Source organism: Pleurodeles waltl, chromosome 5, assembly GCF_031143425.1.
Source record: "Pleurodeles waltl isolate 20211129_DDA chromosome 5, aPleWal1.hap1.20221129, whole genome shotgun sequence".
Taxonomy (NCBI): Eukaryota; Metazoa; Chordata; class Amphibia; order Caudata; family Salamandridae; genus Pleurodeles; species Pleurodeles waltl.
Window position 1 is genome coordinate 66,073,171 of NC_090444.1, and position 27,643 is coordinate 66,100,813.

Consider the following 27,643-nt stretch of genomic DNA (forward strand, 5'->3'; position numbering starts at 1 on the left):
GACCGTAAGAAACCATCTACCTCTCTTATCACTCGTTGGCGGTAAGAAACCATCTACCTCTCTTATCACTCGTTGACCGTAAGAAACCATCTACCTCTCTTATCACTCGTTGACCGTAAGAAACCATCTACCTCTCTTATCACTCGTTGGTGGTAAGAAACCATCTACCTCTCTTATCAGTCGTTGGCGGTAAGAAACCATCTACCTCTCTTATCAGTTGTTGACCGTAAGAAACCATCTACCTCTCTTATCACTCGTTGACCGTAAGAAACCATCTACCTCTCTTATCACTCGTTGACCGTAAGAAACCATCTACCTCTCTTATCACTCGTTGACCGTAAGAAACCATCTACCTCTCTTATCAGTCGTTGACCGTAAGAAACCATCTACCACTCTTATCACTCGTTGGCGGTAAGAAACCATCTACCTCTCTTATCACTCGTTGGCGGTAAGAAACCATCTACCTCTCTTATCACTCGTTGACCGTAAGAAACCATCTACCTCTCTTATCACTCGTTGGCCGTAAGAAACCATCTACCTCTCTTATCACTCGTTGACCGTAAGAAACCATCTACCTCTCTTATCACTCGTTGACGGTAAGAAACCATCTACCACTTTTATCACTCGTTGGCCGTAAGAAACCATCTACCTCTCTTATCACTCGTTGACCGTAAGAAACCATCTACCTCTCTTATCACTCGTTGGCGGTAAGAAACCATCTACCTCTCTTATCACTCGTTGGCGGTAAGAAACCATCTACCTCTCTTATCACTCGTTGACCGTAAGAAACCATCTACCTCTCTTATCACTCGTTGACCGTAAGAAACCATCTACCTCTCTTATCACTCGTTGGCGGTAAGAAACCATCTACCTCTCTTATCACTCGTTGACGGTAAGAAACCATCTACCTCTCTTATCACTCGTTGACCGTAAGAAACCATCTACCACTCTTATCAGTCGTTGGCGGTAAGAAACCATCTACCTCTCTTATCACTCGTTGACCGTAAGAAACCATCTACCTCTCTTATCACTCGTTGGCGGTAAGAAACCATCTACCTCTCTTATCACTCGTTGACGGTAAGAAACCATCTACCTCTCTTATCACTCGTTGACCGTAAGAAACCATCTACCTCTCTTATCACTCGTTGACCGTAAGAAACCATCTACCTCTCTTATCACTCGTTGACGGTAAGAAACCATCTACCTCTCTTATCACTCGTTGGCGGTAAGAAACCATCTACCTCTCTTATCACTCGTTGACGGTAAGAAACCATCTACCTCTCTTATCACTCGTTGGCGGTAAGAAACCATCTACCTCTCTTATCACTCGTTGGCGGTAAGAAACCATCTACCTCTCTTATCACTCGTTGGCGGTAAGAAACCATCTACCTCTCTTATCACTCGTTAACCGTAAGAAACCATCTACCTCTCTTATCACTCGTTGACCGTAAGAAACCATCTACCTCTCTTATCACTCGTTGGCGGTAAGAAACCATCTACCTCTCTTATCACTCGTTGACCGTAAGAAACCATCTACCTCTCTTATCACTCGTTGACCGTAAGAAACCATCTACCTCTCTTATCACTCGTTGGCGGTAAGAAACCATCTACCTCTCTTATCAGTCGTTGACCGTAAGAAACCATCTACCTCTCTTATCAGTCGTTGACCGTAAGAAACCATCTACCACTCTTATCACTTGTTGGCGGTAAGAAACCATCTACCTCTCTTATCACTCGTTGACCGTAAGAAACCATCTACCTCTCTTATCAGTCGTTGACCGTAAGAAACCATCTACCTCTCTTATCAGTCGTTGGCGGTAAGAAACCATCTACCTCTCTTATCAGTCGTTGACCGTAAGAAACCATCTACCTCTCTTATCACTCGTTGACCGTAAGAAACCATCTACCTCTCTTATCACTCGTTGGCCGTAAGAAACCATCTACCTCTCTTATCACTCGTTGGCCGTAAGAAACCATCTACCTCTCTTATCACTCGTTGACCGTAAGAAACCATCTACCTCTCTTATCACTCGTTGGCCGTAAGAAACCATCTACCTCTCTTATCAGTCGTTGACCGTAAGAAACCATCTACCTCTCTTATCACTCGTTGGCGGTAAGAAACCATCTACCTCTCTTATCACTCGTTGGCGGTAAGAAACCATCTACCACTCTTATCACTCGTTGACCGTAAGAAACCATCTACCTCTCTTATCACTTGTTGGCGGTAAGAAACCATCTACCTCTCTTATCACTCGTTGACCGTAAGAAACCATCTACCTCTCTTATCACTCGTTGACCGTAAGAAACCATCTACCTCTCTTATCACTCGTTGGCGGTAAGAAACCATCTACCTCTCTTATCACTCGTTGACCGTAAGAAACCATCTACCTCTCTTATCACTCGTTGACCGTAAGAAACCATCTACCACTCTTATCACTCGTTGACCGTAAGAAACCATCTACCTCTCTTATCACTCGTTGGCCGTAAGAAACCATCTACCACTCTTATCAGTCGTTGGCCGTAAGAAACCATCTACCTCTCTTATCACTCGTTGACCGTAAGAAACCATCTACCTCTCTTATCACTCGTTGACCGTAAGAAACCATCTACCTCTCTTATCAGTCGTTGGCGGTAAGAAACCATCTACCTCTCTTATCACTCGTTGGCGGTAAGAAACCATCTACCTCTCTTATCACTCGTTGACGGTAAGAAACCATCTACCTCTCTTATCAGTCGTTGACCGTAAGAAACCATCTACCTCTCTTATCAGTCGTTGGCGGTAAGAAACCATCTACCTCTCTTATCAGTCGTTGACCGTAAGAAACCATCTACCTCTCTTATCACTCGTTGGCGGTAAGAAACCATCTACCTCTCTTATCACTCGTTGACCATAAGAAACCATCTACCTCTCTTATCAGTCGTTGGCGGTAAGAAACCATCTACCTCTCTTATCACTCGTTGGCGGTAAGAAACCATCTACCTCTCTTATCACTCGTTGGCGGTAAGCTTGTAGTTGACCCGGTACAGCGCTCTGCTGCTTGCTTTAGGCTCAGACTACAGAAATAGGTCTGAAGGAGACTGGATTTAATAAGTAAAAGGACAGTGAAATCTCAGCACCGCCAGCTCTTGAAGGAGTCACTCCTACTGCAAATCTTAACATTATAGAATTTAGAAGGAAAACTCTGGTGCACCGTTAGGAATATACGAGTACCTGGGTCTGGAAGGCAGGGAAAACTACAACCGAAACAAGCAAAAAGGCCTTTAGATTTATAGTTATTGTATCGTATTTGGCAACTGACTGATTATGATTTACTAAAGAAGTGCCCCATACATAAATCCACAACATTCAGTGGAGATACATTCTTTTTGATGCAACACTTCGGAAAATACAAGATTCCATCATCCCCAGGTTCGGACTGCCACAGAAAATAGGCCCTGGCATCAAATTAAAGGTGCTCCCATGACAGAATTAGATAGCTAAAGAAGTTTCCCACATCTGCAAAGCAAGGTAGTTTTAAACGTGTAAAGACAAGTGGTATAGGTGTTAGGCAAGATATAGGAGACTTAGGGTCTGATTACAACTTTGGAGGAGGTGTTAATCCATCCCAAATGTGACGGATATACCACCAGCCGTATTACGAGTTCCATAGGATATAATGGACTCGTAATACGGCTGGTGGTATATCCGTCACTTTACCGTCACTTTTGGGACGGATTAACACCTCCTCCAAAGTTGTAATCAGGCCCTAAGGGCCATATGTACGAACACATTTTCCCATAGACACAGAATGGGCAAAACTGCTTGCTACATCTGGCCCTAAATGCATTTTGTGTTTGCAGCAGTAAATGTTTGTGGTGATATCAAAGAAATCAACAGTAAAACACACCCTCCAGACCATAAACAGGAGCACAAACAGCCAGAAAATCAGCTCATACACTAGTCTATCAGACCAGCCTTTGGGCCCTGCCTGATTGCCCTGTGGGCCAGTCCGACCCTGATCATCCCTAAATGCCACAACCGAGGAAGAGATGAGATATCAGACAGACAAGATGTAAGTGTCTGATGTACTGAGCTGGGTCCAGCATCTTTCAGCTGGACATTCTTCCCGCCATGGCCCCTGATTTCTGGAACACAAGATCTCCTTGTGACTCAGTAGCCAACCAAACTACATACACACTTTGCATGGCTTTGAATGACTTCAGAAATATGGAGCATGGCAACACAGCGCACATCACTGCATTGTCTACTCTGCCCCAGGGAAGCATTCCTTGGGCATTGCCTGGGTGTTCCACGCAACTCCGATGGTTTTTGGTGCATTCCTAGATTTGCCAACCCTGGTACCCCTGAGTATGCATCAGAAGCCTACGCCTCCCCACGTGAGGCATTACAAGGAGACATATCTTCATTTCACCTCTTTCAAATGGCATTAGAAATGAAGGGGCATCTAGTAAATTAAGAGTCTGCAAAGAACAAAAGGGATAAGAAACCAGACACCAAGCAAAAGGTATTAGAATGTTACATATATGGTAGTAGAAACTATTTAGGTAATGCTACAATATGTATTAGAACATTGGAATGCTGGAGGCTCCATTGAAAACAATGGAGTGCTGCAGGCTTTTACTGGCAGGTAAAAGCCCGCAGCGCCAACATTCCAATGTTCGCTTTGTTCACAGCAACAGCTGTGAACAAAGCCTCACGGAGCCCGAGGGGATTTAAATCCCCTCGGGCTCCGTGAACATTTTTTTTTTTTTTAAATAGAACATTCTGCCCTGTGTGGCAGAATGTTCTAATAGCCTTAGAACCCGCCGTAGCGGGCTCTACCGGCTATTAAAGTCCCTCTCCCTTGTTAAATGCCCTCGCCTTGGGCTCGGGCATTTAACGCGGGGAGCGGGCCTTTAATAGCCGGTAGAGCCCGCTACGGCGGGTTCTAAGGCTATATTGTTGTGCTGAATGTAAAAAGAAAGGCTATTTTGCAAGAGTTTGTAAATCTAAAACAGCATTTGGGAAGGGGAAATCCAAGAACGTCCCATCACTTGACAGTATGATGGAAACTAATTCTGATTCAGATAGTGAACAAGAAAATGTGGTTATGGTGATAGCTGATGCTTTGAATGACTGCTGAAAATAGCAATATTCTGACAATAGACTTGAATATGATCAAAAAAGCGATTTGTCAGTAGACATGAATGGTATTCTTGTACCCATGATGGCAGACTCAGGCTCATTCTTCACACTGATAGGTCCAGATGCATGAAACAAATTTAAGAATATCAATTTCAGGAAATCAGAAGTCAAACCTATTGCATATGGTGGAAAACCTGTAAAGGTTATGGGGGAGTTTGATAGCATTTTGACCTTTAAGGGATAAAGAACTCTGGCTACAGTTCACATGGCGAAAGATAAATCATCCTTGTTGGGATGGCTGGAACAGAAGAATTGGGGGTCTTTACCACTTTGGGGGAAATTAAAGCCACTTCATGCATTTCCAAAAGGCATAATAGAATGTTAGAGTTTCAATTCCGGTTGGAGTACATTCCGGGGGCAAAGAATGTGTTTGCAGATTGTTTGTCAAGATTACCATCCAGAAATGAAGAGACTGAGGAGGATTTGGCAGATGATTTTTGTGTACTGGCATCATTGCAAGGTGCAGAGTATGAATGCCTATCTGAGGAAGAGTGGAAGTCAGGTGTGTAGGAGAATAAACTGATTTAACAGGTAGCAGGCATGTTGTGTATAGGATGGTCAGATGTAAAGATGGGAGAAGATGTTCTGGCACTCAAACATGTTTTTCCGGAACTATGCATGTGTAATGGAGTGATGAAGGGGATGTATTTGTTTGTGGTGCCACAAGTTATGCAGACTAAGGTGCTAACTTTACCTTATGAAGGGCACATAGGAATTAAAGCTATGAAGATGAGGATCAGGGAGGTATTTTGGTGGCCTGGTATGGACCGTAGTGTGAAACACTATGTGATAGAGTGTGTTGCTTGTGCGGTTAGTGATAAATCTCACTAATCCCCTCCTGGTGCAGGCCATACCGGTACCTCAGAAACCATGGTCCAAGTTAGGGTTGGATTTCATGGGACCCAAGTGGCTGAGTTTTTACAAACAGTCTTTTTTGATCGAAGGTGCCCCATCAGAATTGATCACTTGTAATGGGGTCCAGTTTTTATCAAGAGAATTCCAGGGATTCTTATCACATTGAGGTGTGAAACATATCACCACATCCTTAGATCATCCCCGCTGTAATAGTCTGGTTGACAGTTGTAATAGGCAAATAAAGAATAACATTCAATTGTCTGTGGGGAATAGTTTGGATTGGGAAAACAACCTCAAGAAATTGTTGTGGGCTTTATGCCCCACTCCCAATGTTACTACCAATATGTCACCATTTGTTTTATCGAGAGATGTGTGGCAACCACTAAGTTAGGCCTTGGATAGGCGATTTAAAGATAAGAAGGTCCTGATTTATAAAAAGTTTGCGTCGCCTTTGTGGCATTTTGTGATGCAAAAGCGGTGCAAATTTACAAAATATAATTGTATCTTATAAGTTTGTGCTGCTTTTGCGTCACCAAATTACACAAAGTCGGCGCAAACTTTTCATAAATCAGGCCCCAAGTGCGAAACTTCAGCAAGTTTAAGAGAATTGACTGAAAGTAAATATTTAACTCAAGACATAAATAAAGGAAGACGTCAGGCGGATTTCAAAGGTGATTGGGTTAAGGTGAAATTTCCTGGTGTAATCGTTAAGGGGCATACAAGTGTTCTGCACCAATGCAAATTACAATTGTTGAAGACAGAGATGTTCAGCTTGAAGATGGAAGGTGATGGAACAAAGAGAAATTGTTCAAACAAGTGAAGTTAGGAAATTCCAACAAGACACCTTGCAAAAATGTGTCATTGGAAGTAAACAACAGATCTATGAGGTCTGAGGTAGAAAGGAGACCTCTAGTCCGGCACGATGCACTGCATTGTGGTCTGTAGCAGAAGATGCACTGTGTAGTGGACATTTTCATATTTATTGTTTATTGTCTAGGGTAAATGTTTCTTGTGTCCATAATAATTACATTAAGCATTTATTTTGTGACTGTTGTAAAGGGGGACGATGTGCTGGCTTCTTGCACTGAACCGGGAATGTTCAGTCCCTAGAGTACTGAATCTAGGGTGGAATGCTAGGCTATGAGCGGAATGTTCTAATGATGGAAGTGGGCTTTGGCTGCCCAACCTGTTTGGTCGTGTGTAACTTTTTTTTAGTAAAAGATCTTTCAGTTATAGACAGTGTTTTTTTTTTTGTTGTTGTTTTTTTTTTGTTATAGACAGTGGAAATTATAACAAATGGCTCACAGTTATGCGTATACTTCAGATAATTCAGGTATATCAACTTAACGTATAAACTATTCCCCCCACGTTTCTGGTGGGTGGCTCCCGTATAAACATCACGTTCAACTCATGATACAGAATGATAGAAGCAAACAATCTTTTCTTCAAGACATATTTCATTATTACAGTTTAAATAGCAACAGGACTGGACATCTGTATTCCTCCATCATAAGATGGGGTTGTTGTTAGCTCTAAAATCATTGCTGCCCAGCTTCTCAGTCCTCTTCTAATTTTTCATCCATTCGGTTGTGTTTCATATGGATGTCTTGGGCTATTGCCCATTCCTTAACATCTTTAGTCCATTCTGAGTAGACAGGGAAGTTGGGACTCAACCATCTTATTGCAATCCACCTTTTTGCTAGCGTTAGGCCCAGCAAGACGAACCTCCTACTAAGCTTTTTCTTGGGGGAGCAGGAATGAGGCCCAATAGTATCTGTTTCTGATCTTTGAACACGTCCATGCTATATGTACAAAGTCTGCTTTTGGGGCTAATCATTTTGGACATCTATCTGAGCATGTGGGGTAAATCCTGCTTAACCCCTTCGCTGCCAGGCCTTTTCCCCCTCAGGTGCCAAGCCTTTTTTTGGCTATTTGGGGCAGTTCGCGCTTAGGCCCTCATAACTTTTTGTCCACATAAGCTACCCACGCCAAATTTGCATCCTATTTTTCCAACATCCTAGGGATTCTAGAGGTACCCATACTTTGTGGGTTCCCCTGAAGGAGACCAAGAAATTAGCAAAAATACAGCGACAATTCAGTTTTTTTCAAAAATATGGGAAAAAAGGGTTGCAGAAGAAGTCTTGTGTTTTTTTCCCCTGAAAATGGCATCAACAAAGGGTTTGCAGTGCTAAAATCACCATCTCCTCAGCTTTCAGGAACAGGCAGAATCAGAAAACCAAATTTTTCAACACAATTTTGGCATTTAACTGGGACATACCCCATTCTTACTATTTTTTGTGCTTTCAGCCTCCTTCCACTTAGAAACAGAAATGGGTGTGAAACCAATGCTAGATGCCAGAAAGCTAAACATTTCTGAAAAGTAGACAAAATTCTGAAGTCAGCAAGGGGTCATTTGTGTAATCAATCAATCAGTGAATTTATAAAGCGCGCTATGTACCCGACAGGGTTTCGAGGCGCTGGGGGGGGGGGGTTGTGGGGTGCTGCTAGCGTTCGAAGAGCCATGTCTTGAGGAGTCTCCTGAAGGTGAGGAGGTCCTGGGTCTGGCGTAGTGAGGTGGGGAGAGAGTTCCAGGTCTTGGCGGCGAGGAAGGAGAAGGATCTGCCGCCAGAGGTCTTGCGCTGGATTTGGGGGACGATGGCGAGGGCGAGGTTGGCAGAGCGGAGTTGACGTGTGGGGACGTAGAAGTTGAGTCTGGTGTTCAGGTAGGTGGGTCCGGTGTTGTGTAGTGCCTTGTGTGCGTGGGTGAGGAGTTTGAAGGTGATCCTTTTTTCCACGGGGAGCCAGTGGAGGTCCTTCAGGTGGGGGGAGATGTGACATCGGCGGGGTATGTCGAGGATCAGGCGGGCGGATGCGTTCTGGATGCGTTGGAGTCGTTTGATGTCTTTCGTTGGGATGCCTGTGTAGAGTGCGTTGCCGTAGTCAAGTCTGCTACTGACGAGGGCTTGAGTCACCGTCTTCCTGGTTCCTGTTGGAATCCACTTGAAGATCCTGCGGAGCATGCGGAGGGTGTTGAAACAAGAAGAGGAGACGGCGTTGATCTGTTTGGACATGGTGAGAGCAGAGTCGAGGACGAAGCCGAGGTTTCGTGCGTGGCTGGCTGGAGTGGGTGGGGGTCCGAGGGCGGTGGGCCACCAGGAGTCGTTCCAGGCCGAGGGGGTGCGTCCGAGGATGAGGACTTCTGTCTTGTCGGAGTTGAGCTTCAGGCGGCTGTTGCTCATCCACTCGGCGATGGATTTTAGTCCCTCGTGGAGGTTGGTTTTGGCGGTGAGCGGATCTTTGGTCAGGGAGAGGACGAGCTGGGTGTCGTCGGCGTAGGAGATGATGCTAAGGTTGTGTTGACGGGCCAGTTGTGCGAGGGGGGCCATGTAGACGTTGAACAACGTTGGGCTAAGAGATGAGCCTTGGGGGACGCCGCAGATGAGGTTGGTGGCTTTGGAGCGGAAGGGTGAGAGTCGGACTCTCTGGGTTCTGTCGGAGAGGAAGGATGAGATCCAGTTGAGGGCTTTGTCTTGGATGCCGGCTTCGTGGAGACGGGTTAGCAGGGTGCGGTGGCAGACTGTGTCGAAAGAGGCTGATAGGTCGAGGAGGATGAGGGCTGAGGTTTCGCCGTTGTCCATTTGTTGTCTGATGTCATCTGTGGCGGCGAGGAGTGCGGTCTCAGTGCTGTGGTTTCGTCTGAATCCAGATTGTGAGGGGTCTAGGATGGAGTTGTCTTCTAGGAAGTGGGCGAGCTGTGCGTTGACGATCTTCTCGATGACTTTCGCTGGAAAAGGGAGGAGAGAGATCGGTCGGAAGTTTTTGAGATCGTTGGGGTCAGCCTTGGGTTTCTTGAGGAGGGGTTGGATTTCTGCGTGCTTCCAGCTGTCCGGGAAGGTGGCGGTGTTGAAGGAGAGGTTGATGATCTTGCGGAGTTTGGGGGCGATGGTGGCGTCGGCTTTGTTGAATACGTGATGTGGGCACGGGTCCGTGGGAGAGCCTGAGTGGATGGAATTCATGGTTGTTAGGGTTTCGCCGTCGTCTACTTGGGTCCAGGTGGTGAGGCGGCAGGCGTGGGAGGAGTCGTCGGGGGTGGGGTCTGGCGGAGGTGCGGTGTTGAAGCTGTCGTGGATGGTTGCGATTTTCTGGTGGAAGAAGGTGGAGAGATCGTCGCAGAGTTTCTGGGAGGGAGGGACGTCGTTGACGTTGGCGTTAGGGTTGGAGAGTTCCTTCACGATGCAGAAGAGTTCTTTGCAGTCGTGGGCGTTGTTGTTGAGGCGTTCTGTGAAGTGGGCGCGCTTGGCGAGTCGGATCCGTTGGTGGTGTTCACGGTTGGCGTCCTTGAGGGTAGCAAGGTTGTCGGGTGTGCGCTCGAGGATCCATTTCTTCTTGAGTTTCTGGCAGGTGCGTTTGGAGGTGGTCAGTTCGTCTGTGAACCAGGCTGTTTTTTTCTTTTCTTGGTTGGCGGTGGGTTTCTTGAGTGGGGCTAAGGTGTTGGCACAGTTGAGGATCCATTGATGGAGGTTGATGGCGGCGGTGCTCGGGTCGGTGGGTTCGGGTGGTGGGTATTTGGCGAGTGTGCTGGTTAGTTGGTCTTCGGTGACTTTTCCCCAGCGGCGGTGAGGCGGTAGAGGGATGCGGTGGTGTTCGGTGTTTGTCTTGAAGGTGAAGTGGACGCAGTGATGGTCGGTCCAGTGGAGTTCGGAGGTGTGGCTGAAAGAGATGTGGTTGCTTGAGGTGAAGAGTGGGTCAAGCGTGTGTCCGGCGATGTGGGTGGGAGTGTTGACCAGTTGACGGAGTCCGAGGTTGAGGAGGTTGGTGGTCAGTGATGCGGTGTTGGCGTCGTTGTTGTTTTCCAGGTGGAAGTTTAGATCTCCCAGGAGGATGTAGTCTGGAGAGGCGAGGGCGTGGGTGCTTGCGAGGTCGGAGACGGTGTCGCTGAAGGGGGCTCTTGGTCCTGGAGGGCGGTATATGAGGGTTCCTCTGAGGGTAGTGTTGGGGTCCGTGTGAATCTGGAAGTGGAGGTGTTCGGCTGTCTTGAGGGTGTCGTCCGTGTGGGTGTGGATCTTGAGGGTAGATTTGTGGGCGATGGCTATCCCTCCGCCGATTCCGTTGGTGCGATCTCTTCTGGTGATCTTGTATCCGTCAGGTATGGCGATGGCGATGTCAGGGGCCGAAGAGTCGTTCCACCAGGTTTCGGTCAGGAAGGCCACGTCTGGGGCGGTGGTGTCGAGCAAGTCCCAGAGCTCGATGGCGTGTTTTCGTGCGGAGAGTGTGTTGAGGAGGATGCAGTGCAGGTGGTTTGTGTTGGTTGTTGCTGGCTTCGTTGTTGTGTTGCAGGAGAAGTTGCAGGTGCGGCAGGAAAAAGGTCCTTTGGTGTGCTTCGGGGTGGCCAGGAAGCACTCTGTGGAGGGGCCAGGGTTGAGGGCGAGGAGTTCGCGGGCCGAGTATCGGAAGCAGGAGGTGCGGGGGCGTGAGGACCAGGGGGGGGTGGCGCTGGGCGCGGTCCAGGCACGGACGGGCGCAGACGGGCTTGCCTCTGGCACGCCTCGCGCCAGCGGCGCGGACGCGCAGCGCCAGCCATTAAGAAGGGAGGGGGGAGGAAGGAGCAGCTGGGAGGCGGGAGGCAGGAGGGAGCGGCGAATGGGGGCGCGAGGGGGGCGGGGCCGCAGGGAGGCAGCGGCAGGGAGCGGAGAGCAAGGGGGTGCGCACAAGGGGCGAAAACACAAAAAACAAGGCACAAAAAAGTCGGGCACAATTTTAAAAACAGTCACAATTTGAAAACAGTCACAGAAATACACTAATGGCACAGTATACAATCGGGGAAACAGCAATCAGAGGGGCACAACGGGGGCAGATGCGCAGGAGGCGAGGCGCTTGAAAACAGTAAAAACGCACTTACAGGACGGCGAAAAGTGGCAAAACAGAAGGGGCACGACGGGGGCAGAAGCACAAGGAGGCAAGGCGCTGAAAAATGAGAAAAACACTTACAGGACGGCGGAAAGCGGCACACGGGTCAAGTGAAGCTTACTAGAGCCCACTAGACACCAGGGATGAGGCGCAGGAGGATGCCTGCGGGTGGAGGAGGGCCTCGAACACGCTAGCAGCAGCGTGGGCGGGGGTCAGAGGCAGGAGACAGCAGGTTGGTGCTGCGGACGTGGGGGGCGAGCTCTAGACCTTAAACAGGTCAGAGGTCGCTCACTCGCGACGCGCAGCGCCAGCCATTAAGAAGGAAGGGGGGAGGGAGGAGCAGCTGGGAGGCGGGAGGGAGCGGCGAATGGGGGCGCAAGGGGGGCGGGGCCGCAGGGAGGCAGCGGCAGGGAGCGGAGAGCAAGGGGGAGCGCACAAGGGGCGAAAACACGAAAAACAAGGCACAAAAAAGTCGGGCACAATTTTAAAAACAGTCACAATTTGAAAACAGTCACAGAAATACACTAATGGCACAGTATACAATCGGGGAAACAGCAATCAGAGGGGCACAACGGGGGCAGATGTGCAGGAGGCGAGGCGCTTGAAAACAGTAAAAACGCACTTACAGGACGGCGAAAAGTGGCACAAACAGAAGGGGCACGACGGGGGCAGAAGCGCAAGGAGGCAAGGCGCTGAAAAATGAGAAAAACACTTACAGGACGGCGGAAAGCGGCACACGGGTCAAGTGAAGCTTACTAGAGCCCACTAGACACCAGGGATGAGGCGCAGGAGGATGCCTGTGGGTGGAGGAGGGCCTCGAACACGCTAGCAGCAGCGTGGGCGGGGGTCAGAGGCAGGAGACAGCAGGTTGGTGCTGCGGACGTGGGGGGCGAGCTCTAGACCTAAAACAGGTCAGAGGTCGCTTGTGTAGATCCTACAAGAGTTTTCTATAGACAATAACAGCTGAAATAAAATAATATTGAAATTGAGGTGAAAAAAACAACAATTTTTCTCAATATTTTACTCTGTAACTTTTTCCGATGATGTCAGATTTTTTAAAGCAATATACTGTTACATCTGCTGGACTCTTCTGGTTGTGGGGTTATATAGGGCTTGTAGGTTCATCAAGAACTCTAGGTACCCAGAGCCAATAAATGAGCTGCACCTTGCAATGGGTTTTCATTCTATACCGGGTATACAGCAATTCATTTGCTGTAATATAAAGAGTGAAAAATAGGTATCAAGAAAACCTTTGTATTTCTATAATGGGCACAAGATAAGGTGTTGAGAAGCAGTGGTTATTTCCACATCTCTGAATTCCGGGGTGCCCATACTAGCATGTGAATTACAGGGCATTTCTCAATTACACGTCTTTTTTACACACTGTCTTAGATTTGGAAGGAAAAAATGAAGAGAAAGACAAGGGGCAATAACACTTGTTTTGCGATTCTGTATTCCCCTAAGTCTCCCCGATAAAAGTGGTACCTCACTTGCATGGGTAGGCCTGATGCTTGCGACAGGAAACGCAACATGGACACATCACATTTTTACATTGAAATCTGATGTGTTTTTTGCAAAGTGCCTATCTGTAGATTTCGGCCTCTAGCTCAGCTGGAACCAAGGGAAACCTAGCAAACCTGCACCTTTTTGAAAACTAGACACCTAGGGGAATCCAAGATGGGGTGACTTGTGGAGCTCTGACCAGGTTCTGTTACCCAGAATCCTTTGCAAACCTCAACATTTGGCCCCAAAAATACTTTTTTTCTCTCATTTCGGTGACAGAAAGTTCTGGAATCTGAGAGAAGCCACAAATTTCCTTCCACCCAGCGTTCCCCCCAAGTCTCCTGATAAAAATGGTAGGCCTAGCGCAAGCGACAGGAAATGCCCCAAAACACAACGTGGACACATCACATTTTCCCAAAGAAAACAGAGCTGTTTTTTGCAAAGTGCGTACCTGTGGATTTTGGCCTCTAACTCAGCCGGTACCTAGGGAAACCTAGAAAATCTGCACATTTTTTAAAACTAGACACATAGGGGAATCCAAGATGGGGTGCCTTGTGGGGTTCTCACCAGGTTTTGTTACCCAGAATCCTTTGCAAAACTCAAAATTTGGCTAAAAAAACACTTTTCCTCACATTTCAGTGACAGAAAGTTCTGGAATTTGAGAGGAGCCACAAATTTCCTTCCACTCAGCGTTTCCCCAAGTCTCCCGATAAAAATGATACCTCACTTGTGTGGGTAGGCCTAGTGCCTGCAACAGGAAATGCCCCAAAACACAACGTGGACACATCACATTTTCCCAAAGACAACAGAGGTGTTTTTTGCAAAGTGCCTACCTTTGGATTTAGGCCTCTAACTCAGCCGGCACCTAGGGAAACCTACCAAACCTGCGCATTGTTGAAAACTAGACACCTTGGGGAATCCAAGGTGGGGTGACTTGTGGGGCTTTTGCCAGGTTCTGTTACCTAGAATCCTTTGCAAACCTCAAAATTTGGCCAAAAAAAACACTTTCTCCTCACATTTCGGTGACAGAAAGTTCTGGAATCTGAGAGGAGCCACACATTTCATTCCACCCAGCGTTCTCCCAAGTCTCCCGATAAAAATGATACCTCACTAGTGTAAGTAGGCCTAGTGCCCGCGACAGGAAATGCCCCAAAACACTATCTGGACACATCAAAATTATCAAATACAAAACTACCTGTTTTTGGGTGAGGAGAGGCACCTGCGTTTTTGGTCCTGGGCTCAGTAGCCATCTAGGGAAACCTACCAAACCCAGACATTTTTTTAAACTAGACACCCGAGGGAGTCCCGGGAGGTGTGACTTGCGTGGATCCCCCAATGATTTCTTACCCAGAATCCTCAGCAAACCTTAAATTTAGCTAAAAAAAAATCACTTTTCCCCCACATTTCTGTGTGGGATTACTGCACTGGGACAAATTTCCTACCACCCAACGTTCCCCTCAGTCTCCCAGTAAAAATGATACCTCACTTGTGTAGGTGGGCCAAGTGCCTGTGACAGGGAAGAGCCAAAAACATGCTGAAATTGAGGGGGAACCAAAGCGGGTCCTAAAGGGCAGTTTGAAAAAAAACAGTTTTAAGCGGACAAGTGCAGCAGAATTTCTATCGGTATAGATGGGACTATGTTGGGTGGTAGGAATTTTGTGGATTCCAGCAGATTCCAGAAGGTTCCATCACAAAAATGTGGGGAAAATTTGTGATTTCCAGCAGAGTTGGAGGTTTGCAGGGCATTGTGGGTAAGAAAATGGTGTGGGTGCATGTGAAGCACACCACCCTGGAATCAACTAGATGTTTAGTTTTCAGATGTGTCTAGGTCTTGTGGATTTTTTTACATGGCAGCGTCCCAAAGTCAAAAAAGTGCAGCCCTCACCATTCCAAGTGGGATGATTTTGAGAGTTACCAAGCTCTCATGGCCCAAATGTAAAACCAAAACCCAAAATAATCAAAGCTCTTCGTGCTTGCCATGGGATAAGATGTTTTAGTGTGCTGGGGGAGAGGTGAAAGACTGTCACCCCCTTCAGTTGGGGTGGGGGCAAAACCAGGCCCATATTGGTTGGTAGCCACCACCCTACTATTTTATTTTTAATTCTATGCCATGTAGTAGACTTTCTGCCCCCCCCCGGGGTGTGGATCGGGGGTAATTGCCACATCTGCCCAGTGGTGGGCAGAACACCTTTGGCACCATTTATTTGAGGTGGGGGTATGGCTCTTATTTTGAAAAAAAAAATCTTCCCTGGTCTCTGGTGGGATTTCTCCCCCCTTTGGGGGCAGATGGGCTTTCCAAAAATAGGCCGATCTGCCCCCAAGCGGGGAAGATATGGCCAACGGTAATGTGCCCCCATGAGGAGCGACCCTTGCCCAAGGGGCAGCCCACCCCAAGCAAAACACACACATACACACACACCAACAAAAATAGGCTGATCTGCCCCCAAGGGGGGCAGAAATGGCCTAAATACAATTTGCCCCCCAGGGGAGCGACCCTTGCCTAGGGGTTCGCTCCCCATACATAAAAACATAAAGTAAATAAAAATATATATATATCCCTGGTGTCTAGAGGTTTCTGCCCCCCTGGAGGCAGATCGGCCTAATTATATTAGGCCGATCTGGCCTAAAAATGATTTCCCCCCTGGGGAGCGGCCCTTGACCAAGGGGCTGCTCCCCGAATACTTAAGTATAATATTAAAAAAAAAAAATCCTGGTGTCTAGTGGTTTCTGCCCCCGGGAGACAGAAATGGCCTAAAAACAATTTAGCCCCCCAGGGAGTGACCCTTGCCAAAAGGGTCGCTCTCTAAACATAAAAGAAAAAAAAAAAAGATGTCTGGTGTCTAGGGGTTTTCTGCCCCCGGGGGGGGGGTCAGAAATGGCCTAAAATGTATTTGCCCCCCCGGGGGAGCGGCCCTTGCCCAAGGGGCCGATCCCCTTATGTTCATTTAAAAAAAAAAAATCCCTGGTGTCTAGTGGGCATTTCTATGTTTGCAGAGACATGAAAGGAAAGGAAAGGAAAGGCCTTTCCTTTCCTTTCATGCCTCTGCTAGCCCCCTCCTCTCGAGTGGAAGATAAATGCTGAGCATTTCTGTTCCGCAATCGCGCTGGAAGCATGCTTTCAGAGCAATGGGAGGTGACCTCTGATGACGTCAGCACGCTTTTGCATGCTGACGTCATCAGACGTCACTGGGGGTGTCGGGGGGGTTGGGTGGAAGGAGAAGCGATTCCCCTTCCAGCCCTGACCTGCGGGTGTGGGGGGCGGCCCTCGGGGGGAGCGCTAGCACTTCTCCTGAGGGCTGGTAAATGGACGTAATGGTTATGTCCATAGCGCCTCACAGGCGCAGCCATGGACGTAACCATTACGTCCATGGCCCTCAAGGGGTTAAAATGATTGGGGAGAGATATGTTTGGTGTATTAAATTGTAGTTCGTTAATTTAAAATGTGCATTTGAGGTGCTTGTATGTACCCCTTCATGAATGCTCTCCCATTTCCACGGGGTGAGTTGGTCAGGAAGCACCTCTTCCCACCTAGTCTGGACTGCGAGAGGTTGTCTGGGAAGGACTGTACGTAATGCTCTATAGAGATGAGATATCAAACAGCGGCCATGGGCTAAGTCTAATAGAGTGGCAAGGTCAGTAGAACATGTGGTAGGGCGTCCGGAAATGTCGACCAAATACCATGTGCCGTGGCGGAGAGTTTCAGATACTGCAAGTATTGCCCTGGTCCTAACGTAAATGATTCAACCCCATCTGTGTATGTCATGAAACGGTCCCCCGGCTAAAGATCACCCAGTGTAAGGCAGCCCCCCTCCCTCCATCTCTGAAGCGACAGGCAGTCTTCAATTGTGTAGAAGGGCTTCAATATCCAGATGCTAAGCTCCACATGGAATGGGGCTCCTTGGATCACCCTCTTCACCGTATCCTCCCAGAGCTGAGTTACATGGCGGACTATGTGAGGTGTGTTGGGTGCACCCTGGCCATAAGCAGGGCAGAGAGCGACAGCTCTCCACAACCATCTAGTAAGCTGGTCTCCCAGGAGTCTTCCTCTGCTAACCAATAGGCTGCGTGTTGTAGGTGCGCAGCTATATAATAGTGTTCCATGTTGGGGATCTCTATTCCTCCTGAAGGCCACGGCCTCCTGAGGGTGGCTAGACTAACCCGTTTCCATTTATTCGCCCATAGGACCTCAATCATGAGGGCATCAAGTGTTTGAAAATATTGTTGAGGGATCTTATAAGACGTTCCCTGTAAGGCATATAGGCAACGGGAGTAGTATCATTTTTAGAATCACTATTTTCCCCATTAAAGAGAGTGGTAGGTCCTTCCAAAATCGAACTGATTCCCGAAGATTCACCACAACTCTTCCGATGTTCAAATCTAGAAATTCAGTTTCAGTGGGAGCTAGAAATATACCTAAATAGCGGATATCTTGGAACTGCCACAGAATATCTGTCAGGGGGAGGTCCTCCCGGCCTATGCCCACAAGAGATCCCAGGGGAAATAATCTGGATTTGTTAGGGTTTACCCGTAGGCCAGAGATAGTTCCAAATTCGTCCATTTTCTGCATGAGGGTGGGGACGGATATGGTAAGATTACAAACATGAATCGTGGCATCATCTGCATAAAGTGGGACCACATGAGTGCTTCTCCCTACAGTTCTCCCCCAAGGGTTCATGGCCTGTCGGAGGTAGGCTGCCAGGGGTTCCATCACCAGTGCGAGAGCGGGGAGAGAGGGCATCCCTGCCTGGTGCCCCTACCTAGACCAAACACATCTGATATCTCACCCCCAGTACACGCTCGTGCACAGGGAGCTCTATACAGCAGCTTTATCCATTGAATATAATGGGGTCCTAGTCCAAAGTCATGAAGAACGTGCCAGATGTACCTCCAATTGAATTAATCGAATGCCTGTTCGATGTCTAAACAGACAATGGCCAATCCCTCGGTTCGATGCATTGTGGTATGATAGACATGTGTTAGTCTCCTCAGATTATGCAGTGTATTGCGTTTTGGAATAAACCCTGACTGGTCAACATGGACCAGAAATCGGAGGTGAGGGCGTAAACTATTAGCAAGTACGTTGCTATGTAGTTTTACATCAATATATAGGAGAGAAATGGGTAATACGCAGAAGCGGAGGTGTTGTCTTTACTGGGCTTGTGTATCATAACGAGTAGGCCTTCCCTGAGTGAAGGTGGGAAGACTACCAAGTTGCAGGGCTTTCCGCTAGACTTCTAGAAGTGTATCTACCACCAGTGTTGCATATCGTAAAATTCAGTCTGGAGTCCATCATTCCTGGGGAGTTTGACTGTTTTTAAGGAACGGATAACTGTAAGGATTTCTTCCCGAGTTATGGGTTCATCTAGAGCCTAGCCTTCTTCTGGAGAAAGTCAGGGAAGGTCAACTTTCCGCAGGAATTCAACTGTAGCAGGCAGGTTTGGAGTCACCCTGATTTGTATACACTACACTCAGGTGTGACTGGAAAACCCTATTTATGTCTTGCTGGGTATATACCGGTGTGCCCGCATCAGTATTTAAAGTAAGGATAGGAACCTGGGATCTCTCCTGTCTGACTAGATGGGCAAGCATTGCACCTGTTTTATCACCTTTAGCCTGCAGCCTTTGTCAATACGCTGTAAAGGTGAAATTTCTAAGCGACGACAATCGTTAAGGACCCCTGAGCATTTGTCTTTCAGGCCTGCAGATATTCGGGGTGAGTGGATAGTCAATTCTCAATATCTTTCAACACCTGTTTGTGTTTTTTGATATCTCGTTCTAGTTGTTGTCTAACCCATAAGTGATTTTACTCCTCGCAATACTACTTTCATCACTTCCTAGTTCCCTGCGTGGCTGCTTGGTCGTGTGTGACTTATGCTTAATAAAGACAACTTACTTCGTACCTCTGCTGGACTTCGAGGACTTTTTAGCAGGAAGGCGACTTGCTGCGCTACCTGTGCCACAAAGTCCATACATTTTCAAATTACTAAGAGTAACCCAAGTAGTACTTCTTGAATTGGATTCTGCCTTTTATTTGGACATTATGTTAAAAAATATTTACTTATGGCATAATCTTTCCATTAAACGTCATAATATTAAATTTTGAAGGCTTAGATTAAAGTCAGAATTTTCTACTTATACATTTGCCTGGGTGATAGTTGTGTTTTCTAGAATTGCAGCACCCATTTATTTGACTGCTTTTGGATTATCACAACCACAAAATGTTATAGAATTCAATTCTTAGCGCTTTCTTAAATGCTGTGCCTAGAAAAAGTCTGCGTAAATCAGGTTATGTTTAGGTGTAGTCAGTATGTTGGGGCATATCATATTTGACCTCTATAAAAAAATTGCACTTTATTAGTAAATTGTGGAATATTTAACACTTTTTCTCTCACTCTCACAGGCTTCAAATATTTCAGGTGGGCTTCCAGTCACTCTATACGAATCACATTGGTGTGTCCTATAAATTTGCTTTTAGACTCCTTGTAATTAATTTAATCTAAATCTATAGTCAGTTCACTACGTTGGCACTGCAAAATGAATGATGGTTTAAAAAAAAAAAATTATTATTAAATTGCCCTATTGTCCTATTATTTTTACATTTTGGTTTACATTTTGGAATACTTTTGCTAAATCCTTTCTATTTCCAATACTTTAAATAAAATACAAATTGGTTATATCACATGAGTCATTTGCTTTGATGTGTCCGCTATCTATTTCTCATTTTTTGATTATCATCTGCTATGAAATCAATGATATTGAACTGGAAAGATGCAACTTTATTTTCTGTAGATACTTGATGGGCTTGGATTACTTTTATCAGACAAGGTGCTTATCTTTCTGCGGCTAAAACTCGTAAAATGTAATCCTCATATCAACTGTTTTGTAAACCTCTTGATGATTATATATATATACGTCTTCCTGATTATTATCAATATTTAATTGTTAAGGCGTGACTAATTCTATACCTATGACTTTGTATTGTTTAGTACTGCATTGTATTGGTAACTCCATTTAGAGACTCCTAAAGAAGTTAAGCGACGAAACACGTGTTGGCTGTGAGGTCGTTGTAAGGAATTTGGACATTTCATTAGGAAATAGTTTACGAGAAGGTTGGATGACCAATCAAGAATTAATAACAATGGACTAGGAAAAGTTACATGGAACTTTTTTACGGTTTATTTGGTACAAGTAATGGACTTATGCTTTGAACACTTAGGAGTGTGGAAATATATGTAATCCGATGAGAGGACATTTGATTTGAATGCATGGAAATAATAAATATTGGAAATTTTATTCATATTGTGACTCTGAAGATAATTTGTGGGAAGGTACATAGAAGTAACTTGGTTTGAAACGGAATTTACATGTGAGGATTCTGAAACATTGGAATATTATTGTTACTGCATCTCTTTGAGACCACCAATGTTAAAATATTGTACTGAATTTACCATTGCAGGAACTTTCGTAATTATTGTTGTAAATTATTACTTGATCAACGAGTGCCTCAGTATTGTTAGTTCAATCAATGTAGGGGCTTTAGGGTGTATTCCCCACTGTAGAGCTCTGTTGTGGGTCAGATATTGGATTAATATTACTCAGATATTTGGTGTGCCATTTCTCCCTTAAGAATACACCCTTGTCTGACAGTAGTACTCAAGCCTGTAGGGAAACCAGTATCCCAATGGTGCGATGCCAATGCTGTATATTGAAATATACAATAAAGTGGAGGAACCACAAATACTACTTTCACTCCACCACTATGTTAGATGCTGACTAGGAGGTTCTTCGAGACAATAAACGATGCCTGCTCACAATGCCCCAGTACTACTTGGCTCTCCCGTCCTGATCAGCATCCTGGGTTGGACTGGTGTCGTGGGGCCCCTGGGGGCCCCTGCACTGCCCATGCCACTGGCATGGGCAGAGCAGGGGCCCCCTAACAGGGCCCCAGAGAGATTTTCACTGTCTGCATTGCAGACAGTGAAAATCGCGATGGGTTAAACTGCACCCGTCGCACCCCTGCAACACCGCCGGCTCCATTCGGAGCCGGCTTCAATGTTGCAGGGCCTTTCCCGCTGGGCCGGCGGGCGGTCCTTTGGCGGGCACCCGCCGGCCCAGCGGGAAAGTCAGAATGGCCTCCACGGTCTTTTGACCGCGGAGCGGCCAAGTGGCGGTTCCCGTTTGGCTGGCGGCAACCGCCGCCAGCCAAACTCAGAATGACCCCCATAGTCCTTGGAGGTAAGACCAAGGGCTATAAACAAAACCCTGGTTCCTTCTAAAGGGATGGGGTGCATGGGTACCTGTCCCCTACAAGGGCACATGAATTAAACCCCACAGCCTACTCCATGCAACACGTGAGCCTGAAAAGGTCTGTACTGGACCTTTAGGATACAGGAAAGCCCACTAGTAGGCAGTGGTGAAGAGTTGGGGGGGTGGCTAAAGTATGAGGCTAGTGTCCCGGAGCTAGTGTGGGGTATCACAGTTCAGATCATGCCGCCCCAAAGCAGATAAAAGGGAGTGGCTCACAATTCAGCCAAAGCCACATAGGTGATTTGTTATTAAAGGGAAATAAAGCTTCGTGGTACTGTACCAGACCCTGAAATACTAAAACCTTTCATGGGTTTCTCTACAGAGCTGCCTGTAAAATGTACAGCCTATTAGACACTATGGGCCTCATTACAAGGCTGGCAGTCTTGAGACCGCTCAGGACCGCCACATCAAACCCTAGTGGTCACACCGCAAAGGTTCTGCCGTCTCCGCCGGGATCGGTGATGCCGACGGGTTGACGACGGGTGGAAGTTGCAATCAGCCAGGGCGGCGCTGGATGCAGAGCCGCCCTGCTGATTACAACCTTGTTCTCCGCCAGCCTTTTCATGGTGCTTTTACCAGGATGAAAAGGCTGGTGGAGAACAGGCGCAGGCGGGCACAGGGGAGTCATGCACTGCCCAAGCACTTGGCATGGGCAGTGCGGGGGCCTTCCTGCCTAGCACCATCGCAATGTTCACTCTCTGCTGTGCAGATAGGGAACGCAATGTTCGCTGTCTGCTGTTCAGATAGGGAACGCAATGTTCACTGTCTGCTGTGCAGATAGGGAACGCAATGTTCGCTGTCTGCTGTGCAGACAGTGAACATTGCGAAGGTGCTGGTGCACCCTGCAGACAACAGCATTGCCGCCGGCTCGATTGCGAGCCGCAGCCAATGCTGCTGCCAGTTTCCTGCTAGGCTGACGGGCAGAAACCTCGCCTGTCAGCCTAGCAGGAAACTTGTAACAGGTCAGGGAGGGAGGTCGCCACTGTGGCGGTGGCCACCCTGTCGGGAGTTTGGCAGACGGGTGTTCGCATCCGCCAAACTCATAATTAGGCCCTATATTTTCAATACTGTGCAAAATACATTGTTTGGCCCACCCACTTTACAAGAAAACTGCTGAGGCAGAAAACTCTTAATCCTCCTCCCCAAGCTCCCTGGTCGTCCTGCAGCAGACTGGACTTGTTCGCTCGCTGCTACATGGGACTAGTATAAACACATTTTCCCGGGCTGCTCTTAGTTTGTAATGCACCGCTGAGGCCTGGTAACCCTGAAGGTGACATTGATACACAAGCTGGTGAGAGTGGGGTGCAGATATGTTTTAAGGTATGCGCAAAGTAGGCTTTGGCCCAGGACACCAGCTTTTCTGTGGGCCCCCTAATAGAGCCAGCGCTGCCCCGCAGGACGTCTTTCCCTGATGACCTTGAATAATTCTTAATTAGAACATTGGAAGGCGGGAGCTTCATTGAAAACAACTGAGTGCTCTTTAATGGTTGGTAGAAGCCCGGAGCGCCAACATTCCAATGTTTTTGTTCACAGCATCAGCTGTGAACAAAGGCCTCACAGAGCCCGAGGGGATTTTAATTCCCTTTAGCTTCATGAGGCCTTTGTTTTATTTATTAGAACATGCTGCCCTCTAGTGGTGGAATGTTCCGATAGCCTTATAGCCCTCCATAGCTGGGCTATACTGGCTTTAAAGTCCGGCCTTGTTAACTTAAAGGTCCTCACCTCCAACTCGGGCCTCTAATGCTGGAGTGGGCCTTTAATGGCCAGCTTAGCCCACAACAGCAGGCTTTAATAAATTGTTTAAGGTACCGTTTTCCTTTAATTTATTTTAATGTGGGTGACGTGTGAGAGTCTATTACACTCATTTGCAGAGAACTATTGTGTTTATGTTTCATACATCCATAAAAACGTTTCTTTTAGATCAAAACAGGACCTTATGAGGCATGGGAGGGTGTCACAGAGACTATTTGCAGTAATATTGGTGAGCTGCTGCTGAGTTACAATACTGAAAACACACCTCACTATCCCTGAATATTAGATGTCAACACATTTAGAATCTGGACGATTGTGCCTGTGCACTGTCAGTGACCTGGCCAAAGAGGGGTTAAAAGAGATCAAAACTTCAAAACTCCTCCCAACAGGGGCCCCCAAAATAAGTTTGGGCCAGGGCCCTCAAAATCCTTAAGATGTCCCTGGTGGGGGTATCCTGAGAGTGGTTTCTCCTGGTGCATGACAGATGCTCTCAGTGCTGTTACAACATCTTAAAAAAGATAACTGTGGGTGGTGCCTGTGGGCTGAAGTGTTTCTCACGCCGTTTCTGAGTGTCTCACCCTTTCTCCCCCGCAGCACCTCCAAGCAGCAGCGCTCTGTGTGTAGGAGGGCGATAGTCTCACAATGAATGTAATTCTGTCTTTAAAGACTGCCCTGTGTCATCAGGCCAGAGACCTGCTGGACAAGACAAGGCAGGTGGATCGCAGGTGTGGGATGGAAGGTCCAAGCCCACACATCGAGTGTTTGGTGAGTGCAATGACCAGGTCAGGGCATGGATGTCACTACTAGAAGAGTGAATGAACTGGTGAGTGCAATTACGTCATTACTAGAAGAGTGAATGAACTGGTGAGTGCAATGACCAGGTCAGGTCAGTGCATGGATGCCACTACTAGAAGAGTGAATGAACTGGTGAGTGCAGTGACGTCATTGCTAGAAGAGTGAATGAACTGGTCAGTGCAATGGCCAGGTCAGTGCATGGATGTCACTACTAGAAGAATGAATGAACTGGTGAGTGCAATGACCAGGTCAGGGCATTGATGCCATTACTAGAAGAGTGAATGAACTGGTGAGTGCAATGACCAGGTCATAACATGGATGCCATTACTAGAAGAGTAAGTGAACTGGTGAGTGCTGACCAGGTCAGGGCATGGATGCCATTACTAGAAGAGTGAATGAACTGGTGAGTGCAATGACCAGGTCAGGGCATGGATGCCATTACTAGATGAGTGAATGAACTGGTGAGGGCAATGACCAAGTCAGGGCATGGATGCCACTACTAGAAGTGTCAGTGCACGGATATCACTACTAGAAGAGTGAATGAACTGGTGAGTGCAATGACCAGGTCAGTGCATAGATGTCATTACTAGAAGAGTGAATTAACTGGTGAGTGCAATGACCAGGTCAGGTCATGGATGTCACTAATAGAAGAGTGAATGAACTGGTGAGTGAAATGACCAGGTCAGGCAGGTCAGGGCATGGATGCCATTACTAGAAGAGTGAAGTAACTGGTGAGTGCTGACCAGGTCAGGGCCTGGATGCCATTACTAGAAGAGTGAATGAACTGGTGAGTGCAATGACCAAGTCTGGGCATGAATGTCACTACTAGAACAGTGAATGAACTGGTGAGTGCAATGACCAGGTAAGTTCAGTGCATGGATGCCATTACTAGAAGAGTGAAGGAACTGGTGAGTGCTGACCAGGTCAGGGCCTGGATGCCATTACTAGAAGAGTGAATGAACTGGTGAGTGCAATGTTCAGGTCAGTGCATGGATGTCACTACTAGAAGAGTGAATGAACTTGTGAGTGCAATGACCAGGTCTGGGCATGGATGTCACTACTAGAAGAGTGAATGATCTGGTGAGTGCAATGACCAGGTCAGGTCAGTGCATGGATGTCATTACTAGACGAGTGAATGAACTGGTGAGTGCAATGACCAGGTCAGGGCATGGATGCCATCACTAGAAGAGTGAATGAACTGGTGAGTGCAATGTATTACTAGAAGAGTGAATGAACTGGTGAGTGCAATGATGTCATTACTGAAAGAGTGAATGAACTGGTGAGTGCAATGACCAGGTCAGGGCATGGATGTCCCTACTAGAAGAGTGAATGAACTCGTGAGTGACCAGGTCAGGGCATGGATGTCACTACCAGAAGAGTGAATGAACTGGTGAGTGCAATGACCAGGTCATGTCAGTGCATGGATGCCATTACTAGAAGAATGAATGGACTGGTGAGGAATTAACTGGTGAGTGCAATGACCAAGTCAGGGCATGGATGTCACTACTAGAAGAGTGAATGAACTGGTGAGTGCAATGACCAGGTCAGGGCATGGATGCCATTACTAGATGAGTGAATGAACTGGTGAGGGCAATGACCAAGTCAGGGCATGGATGTCATTTCTAGAAGAGTGAATTAACTGGTGAGTGCAATGTCCAGGTCAGTGCATGGATGTCATTACTAGAAGAGTGAATGCACTGGTGAGTGACCAGGTCAGGGCCTGAATGCCACTACTAGAAGAGTGAATAAACTGGCGAGTGCTGACCAGGTCAGGGCCTGGATGCCATTACAAGAAGAGTGAATGAACTGGTGAGTGCAATGACCAGGTCAGGGCATGGATGCCACTACTAGAAGAGTGATTGAACTGGTGAGTGACCAGGTCAGGGCCTGGATGCCACTACTAGAAGAGTAAATGAACTGGAGAGTGCTGACCAGGTCAGGGCCTGGATGCCATCACTAGAAGAGTGAATGAACAGGTGAGTACAATGACCAGGTCAGGGCATGGATGCCATTACTAAAAGAGTGAATGATCTGGTGAGTGCAATGTCCAGGTCAGTGCATGGATGTCACTACTAGAAAAGTGAATTAACTGGTGAGTGCACTGACCAGGTCAGGGCATGGATGTCACTACTAGAAGAGTGACTGATCTGGTGAGTGCAATGACCAGGTCAGGTCAGTGCACGGATGCCATTACTAAAAGAGTGAATGAACTGGTGAGTGCAATGTTCATGTCAGTGCATGGATGTCACTACTAGAAGAGTGAATGAACTGGTGAGTGCAATGACCAAGTCTGGGCATGGATGCCACTACTGGAAGAGTGAATGATCTGGTGGGTGCTATGACCAGGTTAGGTCAGTGCATGGATGCCATTACTAGAAGAATGAATGAACTGGTGAGTGCTGACCAGGTCAGGTCAGTGCATGGATGTCATGTCTAGAAGAGTGAATGAACTGGTGAGTGCAATGATCAGGTCAGGGCATGGATGCCATCACTAGAAAAGTGAGTGAACTGGTGAGTGCAATGTATTACTAGAAGAGTGAATGAATTGGTGAGTGCAATGATGTCATTACTGAAAGAGTGAATGAACTTGTGAGTGCAATGACCAGGTCATGGCATGGATGCCATTACTAGAAGGGTGAATGAACTGGTGAGTGCAATGACCAGGTCATAACATGGATGCCATTACTAGAAGGGTGAATGAAGTGGTGAGTGCAATGACCAGGTCAGGGAATGGATGTCACTACTAGAAGAGTGAATGAACTGGTGAGTGCAATGACCAGGTCAGGGCATGGATGTCACTACTAGAAGAGTGACTGATCTGGTGAGTTCAATGACCAGGTCAGGTCAGTGCATGGATGCCATTACTAAAAAAGTGAATGAACTGGTGAGTGCAATGTTCAGGCCAGTGCATGGATGTCAGTACTAGAAGAGTGAATGAACTGGTGAGTGCAATTACGTCACCACTAGAAGAGTGAATGAACTGGTGAGTGCAATGACCAGGTCAGGTCAGTGCATGGATGTCATTACTAGAAGAGTGAATGAACTGGTGAGTGCAATGACCAGGTCAGGGCATGGATGCCATCACTAGAAGAGTGAATGAACTGGTGAGTGCAATGTATTACTAGAAGAGTGAATGAACTGGTGAGTGCAATGATGTCATTACTGAAAGAGTGAATGAACTGGTGAGTGGATGTCACTACTAGAAGAGTGAATGATCTGGTGAGTGCAATGACCAGGTCAGGTCAGTGCATGGATGTCATTACTAGAAGAGTGAATGAACTGGTGAGTGCAATGACCAGGTCAGGGCATGGATGCCATCACTAGAAGAGTGAATGAACT

The 27,643-nt window shown here is 47.1% G+C and overlaps 1 protein-coding gene across 1 annotated transcript in view; it reads right to left on the reverse strand.

The window, feature by feature from the left end:
- LOC138295344 (E3 ubiquitin-protein ligase RNF19A-like) overlaps nt 1-27,643 on the reverse strand; it is a 313,219-nt gene that overhangs the window by 16,082 nt on the left and 269,494 nt on the right. The window lies entirely within an intron of this gene.